The 8,288-nt window shown below is 38.9% G+C and overlaps 1 non-coding gene across 1 annotated transcript; it reads left to right on the plus strand.

The window, feature by feature from the left end:
* Nucleotides 1–7,673: 7,673 nt before the first annotated feature.
* Nucleotides 7,674–7,781, plus strand: LOC121150954. Its single transcript, XR_005883058.1, has one exon. It is a non-coding gene; the product is annotated as a U6 spliceosomal RNA (small nuclear RNA).
* Nucleotides 7,782–8,288: the final 507 nt, after the last annotated feature.

The following is an 8,288-nucleotide window of genomic DNA, read 5'->3' on the forward strand; positions in this document are numbered from 1 at the left end:
TTTTAGCTTTGACACTTCAGTTGAAATTCTGAGGCATCAGGAGAGCTTTCCAGCTCTGTTTTTATCAGAAATGTACACTGTTAGCATCACCTATAAATGGAAGAGTAAAATTTATATCCATGAGTAATTCACCAATTAGTCTGCCTGCCATTCATTCAGAGGACACAACAGACTCTCCATCTTCCTGAACTTCTGAGACTCCAACAATCTTGGAATTCACAGGGGAGATAGGCTAATGTTTGAAACCCAAATTGCCAAAAAGGTTTCTGGAGGGATGTTGATAACTTAATTAGAGAAATAAGAATATCACTATACAAGAAGAAAACAAAACAAAACAAAAAAACAGAGGTAGGTGTTGGTTAAGAAGTGTGGATTCAGTCTCACAACAAATGCCACAAGTGGCTTCCTCTCAAACAAAGGTAAACATGAACTAGCAAAGGGCACTCAGGTTGAGAAGCCACATCTATCTACCTGCCCTTTCTTTCTTCCTTTCTTACTCTCTCTCTTTCCCTCTCTCTCTCTTTCTTTCTTTCTTCTTTCTTTCCTTCTTTCCTTCTTTCCTGCCTCCCTGCCTCTTTCTTTCTTCCTTTCTTTCTTTCTTCCTTCCTTCCTTTCTTTCTTTCTCTCTCTCTCCCTCTTTCTTTCTTTCTTTCTTTCTTTCTTTCTTTCTTTCTTTCTTTTTATTCCTTCCTTCCACTCTCTTCCTTCCCTCCTTCCTTCCTTCCTTCTATGCGTGTTAGGTAGAGTATCTCCAAAGAAAAAGCTAAATTTAGATACCAAGATATCGTTCATATCTGCTGCCTTTCCCACCTTGAGGCACTTTAGCCTTCTGGAATCATTTTAAAAGTCGTACAATTGCGGCCTGGCAAGGTGGCGCAAGTGGTTAAGGTCCTCGCCTTGAATGCCTGGGATCCCATATGGGTGCCGGCTCTAATCCCGGCAGCTCCACTTCCCATCCAGCTCCCTGCTTGTGGCCTGGAAAAGCAGTTGAGGACCGCCCAGAGCTTTGGGACCCTGCACCCATGTGGGAGACCCGGAAGAGTCTCCTGGCTTTGGATCGGCATAGCATTGGCCATTGCGCTCACTTGGGGAGTGAATCATCAGATGGAAGATCTTCCTCTCTGTCTCTCCTCTCTGTATATCTGCCTTTCCAATAAAAAAATAATAAAAATAAATCTTTAAAAAAAAAAAGTCGTACAATTGTACAGTTAAGGTCCTTGCCCTATGGGGACATTCCCCAGAATCATCACAATGGCCATTGATAGAATTACCCTTATGGTTGAATATTCATTCATAATTCGACCAAGCGGCCCATTCTACTCCTCTATTGCTCAGTGGATGTCAAAATATTTTTAACAAGAAGGATTTACAGAAATAGCACCTGCTATGATTATTGGAAAACATTTCTCTCATGAAGACTGTTTATCTTCCATTGGTGCCAAGATAGAATTGAATTAAGGTTCTTCCTCTCACTAAACACCTTGATCAGCTTGAAAATAAAATAATCTAGATATGAAATGGAGTTCAGAAGCTTCTAGCACAGCCTTTCGGCTAGGAAGTGACAGCAATCTCTCCTGCCTGTTTCATTGGCATCTATGCCCTTACTTGAAATTCACTGACAAATGCACTCTGCAGTTTCCCCTACTCCACTTGGGGACTGGCATGCTGAGGCTTTTCACATAATTCTTTGCCCTTTCATAGGGTATTCTGGAAAAATTCAGTGCCCTGTCATAGGGTGTTAACCAAAGTGGTTAAGAGGCTTGTACCCAATCATGGGCAGCATGTGATTTTACTTGAGCTACAAAGCAGTTTCTTTGTTAACAGAAATGGGAAGAAAGCAGTCTTTCTGTGTCACTTTATCCCTCAAAGCTCACATATAAGAGCTTGAAAAAGATTCAAGCAATCCTTTGAAGCAACTCTCTCTCTCTCTCTGGCGATTTTCTTTCACTCAGCCAAGTTCTGGCCATCATATTTCAAGAGGAACTTCTTCTACCTGTTGTTTCCCAGTACCTCTTGCATGTACATCATGCACTCCGGGCTTCTGCACAATGACTACCACAGACCAATGTCGTCCTGTTCCACTACCATCTCTTCTTCCCTTGCCATTTTTTTTAAGGCATTTTTTTTTGAGACACCAGAATTTTAATATCACAGTTGAAAGAATTAAAAGGCTCAAGGAAACAATTAGCAAATTGACAATAATTATAACACAATTGCTGCATGATATCTCAGTGTATACAAAAGTAATCCCAGTTACTGCACAATCCACTCCATCTCCCTTCCTTCACTACTATGCTACTTCAGTAGTACTATCTTATGCCCTAACAGTTCCTTCTTCACTAACTCAAGACTCAGGATGCTGGCTTGCGGGGTCTCCACGACAGATTCCTCTAGTACCCCATTGCTGGAGGGGATGAGCCTACTGCCTGCCACGCACCCTCCCGGCCCACGAGAAACAAACAGGCAGGGGTTCTGTCTAAGCAGTTCCAATTTATTGGGGAAATTCAGTTTCTTATATAGGGTAAGGGATAGCTTCAGGTCAGGAATTTCAGAAATTCCAGGAAGGGAGAAATTAGGAGCCAATTACTAAGAGCACGACTGCAGAAGCCACCTCCCATAGGCCAGGAGTGAGTGAAATGGCCCTGGCCAAGCAGTCTTTTTTTTGAGACAACGTGACCCCTGCCCTGGTTCACACCCAGGGCTCTGTCCTTGGCCGCGACCTTGCCCACCACATATAACCCAGTGACCTTGACTGTCAGTCATCATCTTATTGACTTAGTGACTTCTTTGCCCCTGATCCCCACTTTGGCATCTTTCAGCACACATGTAATGTTCTTTGATGCCACATAATATATATTAAACATTTTGATCCAACTATGAGATACATATCTAAGAGTCTTAGATGTGAAAGAAGAAAAAATATCTTACAGTAAATCAAAATTTAATAATCCCTAAACCCAGAAACCAAACTGAAAGTCATGTGAGCCTGGATTAGGAGCACCACTCAGGAACTACCACTGAACATCTTAAAGATGGTTTTTACTTATTATTCTTTTTAAAAATATTTGTTTATTTTTATTGGAAAGGCAGATTTATAGAGAGGAGAGTCAAAAATATCTTCCATCCTGTGGTTCACTCCCCAAGTGCACACAACAGCTGGAGCTGAGCCAATCCAAAGCCAAGAGCCAGGTGCTTCTTCCTTAATGTCCCAAGGCTTTCGACCATCCTTTACTGCTTTCCAAGGCCAAAGGCAGAGAACAAATGGGAAGTGAAGTAACCAGGAAACAAACCAACACCAATATGGTATCCTGGCATGTGTAAGGCAAGGAGTTAGCCACTGAGCCATTGTGCTGGGCCCACTGCTGAACATCTTCAGCACAATATAACTTAACACACAAACTCACTTAAACTAACTGCTCTCTAGAATTGTAACCTGTTTTAAGGACTCAACTTTTTAGATGTGTTTAGTGGTTATTCTGAGAAATTGATCTTGGTATCACTGCAAATTTAATTTTTATTATTGGAAAAAGTAACAAGTATAACATCAACAGGATTAAGTAAAAATTTTGTAGTTTTAAGCATGAATTAGGATAATCTATTTAAATTTATTTTAAAAGTAAATGTATGGGAACTGGGATATGGCATAGTCAGTTAGGCTGTCACCTGTGACATCAGCATCCTTTATTCACACCAGTTTGTGTCCCAGTGGCTCCACTTCTGATTTTGCTCCCTGCTATTGGCCTGGAAAACCAGTGGAAGAGTCCCAAGCAACTGAGCTCTTACCAGCCAGATGCCTTCTTTTTTTTTTTTTAAGATCTATTTATTTATTGGAAAGTCAGATATACAGAGAGGAGGAGAGACAGAGAGGAAGATCTTCCATCCGATGATTCACTCCCCAAGTGAGCACAACAGCCAATGCTATGCCAATCCAAAGCCAGGATCCAGGAACTTCTCCCGGGTATCCCACACGGGGTGCAGGGTCCCAAAGCCTTGGGCCGTCCTTGACTGCTTTCCCAGGCCACAAGCAGGGAGCTGGATGGGAAGTGGAGCTGCCGGGATTAGAACCCTAGCGCTCAAGGCGAGGAGTTTAGCCACTAGGCCACGCTGCCGGGCCCCTCCTGCCTTCTGATCTCAGTTCAGCCTTACTGAGTATTGGTTGTTGCTGCCATGGGGTGTGAACCATGAAATAGAAGATGTGCATGTGTGTGGGGGTGGGTGTGTGTGGGTGTCCCTTTCTGTAACTGTTACTTTTGCTTAAGCAAATAAATCAGTTTAAGATTGATGTTATCTTGAAGACCATACACACAAACGCACTAATTTTAAGTGAGAAAAAGGCCAAGATAAAATCAACTAACCCACTAGTAATGAGTCACCTAAAACTTAAACTGGGCTTCTAAATATCAATTTGCACTGAATAAATGAATGATCCTAGTGTGAGGCAGAAGATATAAACAGGGTCTCTAATTTCTTGTCACAGTAAAATGCAAAAGAGCTTTCAAAGACATCTAACTCTATGCCAGAAAGAGTCAATGGCCAACTTGAAGAGGCTAATACTACTGACGAAAGATGAGATGACCTGGAACATCAATATGATAATCACAGCAAATGCAGACACTTCAAATATGTTGAAAGGTACAAATTCATGATACTAAAAAAATGTGAACTTACCACTAAAGACTGCTAATAAACTAACCTATCAACTCATCATTGAAAAAAAAAATTCAACAAAGCAAAAATATCAACAATTCCTTTACAAATTGCCTTAGGAGTAGCCAGTAAGGAAGGCAAAGTTGCTTATTATAGAATTATCCCATTAATAAATGAGACTAAAGGGATTAAATTAGAATACTTCAGCCAGAGAATATGAACATCCTAACAGAAATGTGTAATAATATCCCTCAACTAGCAAATTTTTTCATCAGATTGAAGATGAATTTGATCAAATTTTTAGATCTCAAAAAGCAAATCACAGGAAATACAAGCACACAGAAACACTTTAAATAACACCACAGGAGTCAATGAAAAGATTCTAAAATGTAAAATATTTCATGAGATTAGAAAACAGTTTTTTTTTTTCTCAACAAGTGGCCTACATGGAAAATAAAAGTGAGAGACACCTGTCAGCTTAAAGAGAAATGGTGATATTTGATTTAGTTGAAATTTACAGGTTATTTGGATGGTCATTCAAAATGTGAAGATATTATGACAGAACTATAGAAATTTTCTACTAAACAATTGTTATTATGTAGCATGTGAAAACAATGACATTATTATACTTTTTAAATATTCCTTCTCCTTCAAATCTAGCACTGAATTATGTAAGGATTTGTTAAGTAATCTGGAAGTAGTAAGAAAATAAGAAAAAACATTAAAAATAAGACTGGTTAAGCGCTGATAACTTCTTAATCTGGATAATATTTTACCTGATTTTGTACGGGTTTGAAATTTTTCAAGTAATATTTTCACAAAGAAATGTGTGTATGTGTGTGTGTGTTTGTGTGTGTGTGTGTGTGTCTGCAGTTCAACAAAAGCAGCTATTTAGTGAGAGACAATGTCTGTCATATCACACATAAGTCCTATATAAATAAACGTTTGAAAATAGTTTCATAAAAAAACTGAAAACTACATAGATATTTCTCTATTGATAGTAATAAGTTTGTATATTTATTTTTATTAGAAATGTAAATCAGACTTATGGAGAAAATGAGAAACAAAGATCTTCCATCTATTGGTTCACTCCCCAACTGGCTGCAGTGGTCAGAGCTGAGCCAATCTGAAGCCAGGAGTCAGGTCTTCTGGGTCTCCCACACAGGTGCAAAATCCCAAGGTATTGGGCCATCTTGATTGTTTTCCCAGGGCACAAGCAGGGAGCTGGATGGGTAAATGGAATAGCCAGGACAAAAAATGGTGCCCATGTGGAATCCTGGCAGTTGGAAGGTAAAGATTTACCCATTGAACCATGGTGTCAGGCCCAATAATAATACTTTTTACAATTTAAATGCAATGAAGTAAATTATAAGGAGAATATATTGAGCATAAATTTTTGAAATTCACATTGTTTGAAAAACTATTTTTCTGGGTGGTTTGCTAAACAAACTGAATTACTGAAAGTAATCAAAATGTGGCTAAAGGGTTATCTGCAAAGGTTTTTATTTTACTATCAATTATATTAAGCTATAAATAATCTAAAATCTAAATGTTTTATAAGGGAATAATGATTAATTATATTAAAAGCTATAAATTTAAAGATCATATAATATTCATTAAAATCATGTTTTGAAATATTTTAACAGTGGGAAACATTCATAATTGAGCATTAAGCTAAATAAAGTAAATTCTAGAAGTGTGATTTTTTTATTTAAGCAAAGGTATGTGCATAATATCACACATGGATATCTGTATTGCTGAATTATTTTTCAAATGTTTCTTTTAAGGGCCTGGTATGGTAGCCAAGTGGCTAAAAGTCCTCGCCTTGCATGTGCAAGCATCCCATAAGCATACTGGTTCTAATCCCAGTGGTCCTGCTACCAATCCAGCTCCCTGCTTGTGGCCTGGGAAAGCAGTTGAGGATTGCCCAAAGCCTTGGAACCCTGCACCCTCATGGGAGACCCGGAAGAAGCTCTTGGCTCCTGGCTTTGGATCAGCTCAGCTCTGGCCATTGTGGCCACTGCGGAGTGAATCAGTGGGCAGAAGATCTTTCTCTCTGTCTCTCCTCCTTTCTGTATATCTTACTTTCCAATAAAAATAAGATAAATCTTAAAAAAAAATAGCAAACTTTTCTTCTAAAACTTGTATGCCATCTCTCATTTGATGTTTATAGACTCTGAATTTTATGCAGCATAAAGCAAGAATGAATATGCAAATACATTGTTGCAGTCTACACACAGGTTTGGTGGAGATATTCTATTGAAGAAATGTGAAATCGCTCACTTAAAAATACTCTCCAGTGGGTCTGACACAATGTCTCAGTGGCTAAATCTTTGCCTTGCATGGGTCAGGATTCAACATGGGCACCAGTTTATGTCCCAGATGCTCTACTTCCCATCCAGCTCCCTGCTTGTGTCCTGGAAAGCCATAAAGGATGGCCTAAATCCCTTGGGACCCTAAACTGATGTAGGAAGCCCAGAAGAAGTTCCTGGTTCCTGGCTTCGGATAAGTTCAGCTCTAACTGTTATGGCCACTTGGGGAGTGAACCAGTGGATGGAAGTTTTCTCTGTCTCTCTTTCTCTCTGTAAATCTGCCTCTCCAATTAAAGAAAAAAAAAAGGATCTCTGAAAAAAATACCCTCAGAGATTAGATGTTTCTTCTCTGAGGCCAGACTTACATAACAACAAATGATGGCTTGTTCTTAAGGAGACCTAATGCTCCATGAGCAATATTTTGCAAGAGATGCTGAATGGGTATTACCAACTGTGGTCATCAGGAATGACTACAGGAGAAGTCACCAATTTTAATTAATCATGTCAGAAGAGTTAACAGCAGCCACAGCAGCAGGTACACCCTGGTTGCATGCAATGAAGGCAAAGAATGTGAGGGGCCTATTTCTGAGAAATTATGAGAACAAACTTCTGGAAAACTCTGGAAGCTGCAGAGGAACAATTTCTGGCAACTGTATTATTGACAAGTCACATTAGTACAGCTGGACATTAAAACTGGAAGTTAAAGGGAGCAATTATTGCTTGTTTCCACAGTAATATGCTAAAATTGGAGTGATACAGGGAAGATTAGAATGATCCCTGCACAAGGATGACATGCAAAGTCATGAAGCATTCCATTAAAAAAAAAAAGGAAGGAAGGAAGGAAGGGAGGGAGGGAGGGAGGAAAGAAGGAGGAAGGAAGGAAGGAAGGAAGGAAGGAAGGAAAGAAAGAGAGAAAGAAAGAAAGAAAGAAAGAAAGAAAGAAAGAAAGAAAGAAAGAAAGAAAGAAAGAAAGAGAAAGAAAGAAAGAAAGAGAAATAAGAAAGAAAGAAAGAAAGAGAAATAAGAAAGAAAGAAAGAAAGAAAGAAAGAAAGAAAGAAAGAAAGAAAGAAAGAAAGAAAGAAAGAAAGAAAGAGGAAGGAAGGAAGAAAGAAAGAAAAAAAGAGTGAGTTACATGTTATTTTGTAGCCTTGGATAAATTAAAGTCCAAGGACTACTTAGGTTAATCATTGAAGTGTAAATCTCTAAATCTAAGTGCAATAATAATAGTAAGAGCAGAAGGAAATGAACAAAAATGGCAAGTAAATTATGTGAAGTTTTAATGTGATGATGAGATTTTTATCTTATAAAAATAACTTGAGAGGCAGAGG

Source organism: Ochotona curzoniae, unplaced genomic scaffold, assembly GCF_017591425.1.
Source record: "Ochotona curzoniae isolate NIBS_2020 unplaced genomic scaffold, NIBS_Ocur_1.0 contig_2210, whole genome shotgun sequence".
Lineage (NCBI taxonomy): Eukaryota > Metazoa > Chordata > Mammalia > Lagomorpha > Ochotonidae > Ochotona > Ochotona curzoniae.